The sequence below is a fragment of the Lutra lutra genome, chromosome 11 (assembly GCF_902655055.1).
Source record: "Lutra lutra chromosome 11, mLutLut1.2, whole genome shotgun sequence".
Lineage (NCBI taxonomy): Eukaryota > Metazoa > Chordata > Mammalia > Carnivora > Mustelidae > Lutra > Lutra lutra.
The window spans coordinates 15,601,963-15,607,852 of NC_062288.1; positions in this window are offsets into that span (position 1 = coordinate 15,601,963).

Below are 5,890 nucleotides of genomic sequence, written 5' to 3' on the forward strand. Positions count from 1 at the left end.
AACAAAACAAAACAAACAAAACAAAAACAAAAACAAAACTTTAAAAACAAAAGAAGAGCAAATCTTGTAAGTTGAAAATTACAAAACAGCACAGAGAAAAATTAAAGAATATCTGAATAAATGCAGAGATAGTTCAATCTTTGGATTAGAAGATTCAATATTGCCATGATGGCAACTCTTACCAAATTCACTAATGATTCAATGCAGCAACCTTTCGAGCATAATTTAACAAGCTTGCAGTAAAATTAACATGAAAACCTGAACACCTAGAATAGGCAAAATAATTTTGAAAAGGAACAAAGTTGGAGAACTGATGTGGTCACTCTTCAGAAGCAGTGGGGGGAGGGGTGCACCCAAAGTTTAATTTGGATGATGAGACTGATGATGCCGCACACACAGAAGGTGTGGAAAGTTCCGTCACTGACACATGAGGTCCTGGGGGCAGAAGGGCAGGCCTTTCAAGCAAGGTCTCACAGCACCTGATTTCAAAGCTACAGAAAGATTAAGTTACAAAATATAGTCAGTGTTCTGTTGGCGCAAAGAAACAAAGAGGTCACTGGAAGAGAACTGAGAACCCAGAAATAATCTCTTGTATTTATGGTCAACTGTGATAACTGCGCTGAGTTAACTCAGTGCAAGATGAAATAGTATTTTCAACAAATGGCTCAGCTACAACGAGATAATTGAAGGCAGAAGAATGAACTAATTTCCTTACCTACTCCATATATAAAAATTATTTACCATGGACCGTAAACTCAGTGGTAGAGGTAACACTATAAAATCTCCTAGAAGAAAACATAGAATCTTTGTGATACAGGATCAAGGCAAAGAATTCTTCGATATGACCCCCAACACATTATCCATCAAAGAATACATTTTGACAAACTGGACATCATCAAAATTCAAAACATGTGTTTCAAAAGTCTCCACAAAGAACATGAAAAGACTCTTGCCTGAGAGAAAAAAATTGTGCGTCTGATAAAAGACTTTTACTTAGAATGTATAAAGAACTCCCACAAATCAGTAAGAATGAACATACTTAAAAAAATAATAAAAAGATTAAAATACACACTTCTCCAAAGAACATGAATTACTAATAAGTACATGAAAGTATTTTCAACATTCAGTTCCTAGGGATAAATGAAAACCACAAGGAGATACCACTTCACACCTGCTATAATGTTTGTCATCAAAGAGACAACCTCTACCATGTATCAGTGAGAAGAGGGAGAAACAAGCTCTTTGTGTACCTTTTAAAGTATAAATAACATACAGTGTTCTATTAGTTTCAGGTGTACATTATAATAATTCAACAGTTCTATGAATTACTCAGTGCTCAACACAAGGATGGCCCTTAATCCCCTTTACCTATTTTCCCTATCCCCCCACCCACCACCCCTCTGGCAACCACCAGTTTGTTCTCTGTGAGTCTGTTTTTGTCTCTTCTCCTCCTCCTCCTCCTCCTCCTTCTTCCTCTTCTTCTTCTTCTTCTTCTTCTTCTTCTTCTTCTTCTTCTTCTTCTTCTTCTTCTTCTTCTTCTTCTTAAGGTTTTATTTATTTATTTGACACAGAGCACAAGGAGGGAGAGTGGGAGAGTGAGAAGGAGGCTCCCTTCTCAGGCATCCTGATGTGGGACTTGATCCCAGGACACTGGAATCATGACCTGAGCTGAAGGCAGACTCTTAACTGATTAAGCCACCCAGGCATCCCTTTCTTTGTTTCTTCTTTTGTTTCTTACATTCCACATATCAGTGAAATCATATGATAGTTGTCTTTCTCTGTCTGACTGATTTCACTTAGCATTATACTTTCTTAACCACTAATGTTGTTGCAAATGGAAAAATCTCATTCTCTTTTACAGTTGAGTAACAGTCCATCCTATATATACACTAAGAGGAAAGAAAGTCTCACACATGGCTGGAAGGTATGTAAAATGGTATGACAACTTTGGAGAACAAAGATCTTTGACAGTTACTTGAAAAATTAAACAGAAACTGACCAAAAGACCTCGTGAATCCTTTGCTAGGGATCTCTCTAAGATAAAAACAAATGTTCCCCCAAAGACATGCACATCAAAAGTCAGAGTAAAACTAACCATAATAGCAAAAATTGGTAACAATTCCAACGTCCACCCTGCTGAAAAAACAAACTACTGACATCCATGCACTGGAATAGTATTCAACAACACAAAGGAACAAACCACTTATACATGCCAAAACATGAATTATCCCCCAAAACATTATGCTACATAGAAGAAGCAAGATGTCAAAAAAAAAAAAATCTACCCACTATATGATTTAATTTCCATTAATTGCCCAATAGGGCAAATTTACAAAACAGAAAGCTGATCAGTGGTTTATCTAGGACTGAGGAACAGGGATCAACCATAAGTAAATAAATTTTTTGGTTAATAAAATTACTCTAAAATTGTATTGTCATGTTGGTTTAATAGTATAGATTAACTAAAGTCATGTAATTACAAATATACAATGGATGAATTTCATGACATGCAAATGATGCCTCACTAAATTTGTTTTTGCTTAAATTCAGCTTAAGTAATACCTTTATTAGTGATGCCTCCATACTTAACAAAATTTTTACTAAAAAACAGAAAAACTGCATTTCAACTCTACTGACTATATGTAAGGTGACTCTATAATTGTTCATTTAAGCAATAACACTTCAGTAAGATTAGAGGCCTTCTGATAATAATTACATGGGGCCACAGAAGTTAGCCAGACTATCCCAAGCAAACCAGCATGTGTGACTGATCACTTTTAGAAGTAATCAAATTCAAATTTCAGTGCTTTCATTGAGATTTGCTTAGCACAGTTTACATTTTGTAATTGAGCTATTCTTTTAAATCAGTCTTCCCACAGCTCAGGACGTGACAGACTAACTTTTCCTCAGCATCACGAGTGGTTCACTTCAGCTGTCTGACCCCATATAACACCTTCAGCCAATCGTCTGATAGAGGATTGTGCTTCCTCCTTCCTTCCATTGAAAACATGGGAAGCAGGACATGGTTAGACCAACATGCGAACCTGCAAACAGACTCTCTTCATGTTCTTTCAAAATACGTATACAAAAAAGGTGCTAATTTTCCAAATCCCCATAATAAAACTCAACCCTTTCCTTTACAAGGAAAAATGCTAACATTCTAATTTTAACCGTTGGTGCCTCTGATGTTTTTCCTTCTCTTCTCATCCCTTCCTTCCACAGCTATCTATCTACTCCCTGCCATTGCTGCACTCACTAGGTGCAGGAGAAAGAAGGTCAGGAGAAGGCCAGCAGCCCCCAGAGGCCCTCTCCTCCACCAAGGGCCCAACAGCTCTGGATCTGTCCCAGGGCAGCAGGAGCCCAGACTCCTGTCCTGTTTCATTTGTAGCCACTGGCCCAATGAGCCTGCTGTGCTTTAGAGTTGAATCTTGCCTTCTAGGAACCTTATTCCAATAATAGTTTTAATTTTAATAACTTCATAATTTGAATGTTCACACAATGAAAATATTATACAGTAAAGTCAGTTGAATAAGCTTGAACACTCATTCTCTGCCTGCTACTTACCTGCCTTTTGTCTTGAACAAAGAACAACACCCTGACAATGTTTGTTCTAGCTCAGCTCCATGATCCAACGAAATGGTAATGCTGCCAACCACCACTAGGTGGGGGTAAAAGTCAGAGGCAGGAAAGCAATCATGGATTCAGAACTGGAAGCTTGATGAAGAATGTCTAAGGAGATACTCCTCACATTATTAGTACCCTGCTGCTCTGAACTTCTAATTTAGTAAATAGATTACTACTGAGAAATTTTATTACTCTTAGGAAAATAAAACCTATGCAAAAGCATGAACTATATGTGAACTTCCATTTTTCAAAAAGAACAAGTCTTGGAACATACAAAATTATCTCCAAACAATAACCCTTATAGTGAGGTATGCTAAAGTTTAATACTATCTGAGATTGTGCTGGCTGAGAAAGAGATTTTCTGCTGGCTCGTATCTGTATTTCTTATGACTCTGTTGCTTTCATGTTTAAAAAATATAAGTCAAACTTACTTTTAGATCTAATACAAATAGTCCAGAATACCAAGTTAAATGGAGTTTCCCTGATTTGCTGTCCCATGGCTGTGCCTGTGATCACTCACATGAGTCTTTCTGCCTGGAATCTGCTGTACTATTGTGTGTGTGTGTGTGTGTGTGTGTGTGTGTGTGTGTGTTTCATTACTTACTGAGCTCAATACTGGGAATAACATAATACAGTCTCTAACTCAATTTACTATCCCAGTGGTGGAAACAGGCCAGGTCAGTGCAGAGGGCAGTGCAGCCAGCACACATGACAGGGCTGGGGGAGAGTTCCTAAGGAAATGCAGAGAACACCCTCCTAGCAACCAGGGGGTGGGGGTGGGGTGGGAGAAGCCTTCTCTCCTGGGAGTGCAGAGTAGGATTGCAGAGGAAAGGTGTGAAAAACAAACTGCACGGTGGCCTGATGGGTGGGGTGTGTAACGTTTTTAGGAAAGCTAAAAAGACAACACAAGGAGACAGTACTGGGAGGTTGGACAGCTGGGTTAGGTTGGTGAAAATGGTGCTTGCTGCCAGACCAAGGACCCATCACTTCCTTTATCCTTTCTGCCACTGAAGGATTTCAGGCAGGATAAGATGGAATCAGTGCTGCATTTCCATAAATACTGAGAGCCCCCACATGTATTAGTTGTGAGTGTGGACTCTAGCACTGAGCTGGAGTTCAAATCCTAGCTCTACCTCTTATTCTTTGTATGGCCTTGCACAAATTATTCCCTTCCCTGTGCCTCAATCTGCTCACCACTGAAATAGGCTGATGAGATTTTAACCTCCTAGAATGGATTGAGGATCCCGTGGAACAATGCAGTGTTCTATGTCCCATAGCGGTCTGGTGAGGTGGGGAGAGGCTGACTGAGGCAGGGAGACAGGAGGCTGGTGCAGGAACCACAGCAGGAAGAGCTGAATGGAAGGTGAGGGAGACAGGACATGGTACAAAGCAGAAGACACAGGAGGCAGGAACAGAGAGGATGGAAACAGCAGAGTGACGGATGGGATGGGGGCCCTGAGAAAGGGCAGCTCCTCAGAGAGGCTCTGGTCTCTGTCATGGGCAACCTGGAGGACAGCGCTCCCTCCTTACACAATGGGTCCTGGAGAATGGTCAGGTGAGGGGATGACAGGGAATAAGAGATCATCAAGACTCTTCCCCTGGTCTGTCTTCTGAGATGCAGACCGCACATCACAGGCTCTTTGGCCCTCGGTTACATTTATTTTACACTCTGGGTCTCACCACGTCCCATAGAAAGACCCCATATCACTTATTTTCTTATCCTCAATGCCTGCTGTGTGTTGAGGAGTAGAGGGAAGTAAGGAAGGGGAGGGAGGGCTGAGTTTTTGAGTGATGGGTGGAAACACAAATGATGATCACATATTTTATCTGCTTCAGATTTAAGAAGAGAAAAAGAACTCAGCAAAAAATGGTATTTTGAAATCTCTTGACTAAAAAGCATTTTGTTAATACACTGTGAAAGAGCTCTAGGAGAGATTCCAACTAGTTTAAAGACTTGCCTGTTAGTCATGTAATTCTTTGACACCTATTTGTAGCATCTTTCCCTGGGGCATACCTTCCTCCCTGCAGAAATCAACATCAACAAAACCAAAGCAAGTCAAAAAACCAGGTCAAGTCAGACAAATGGCCTAAAGTATGCATTTTTTAATAGAAATGTCAATTGCGAAACATAATAAATGGGATTCCTTTTATAAATGTATAAAATGTTATTCAGATGGTGAAGAAATACTTATTCAATAAAACGGTCCCTGCCCAAAAGGAAGGAATTACAAGAGGATAAAAGGAGGAGGAAGCTGGATGTGGGAGC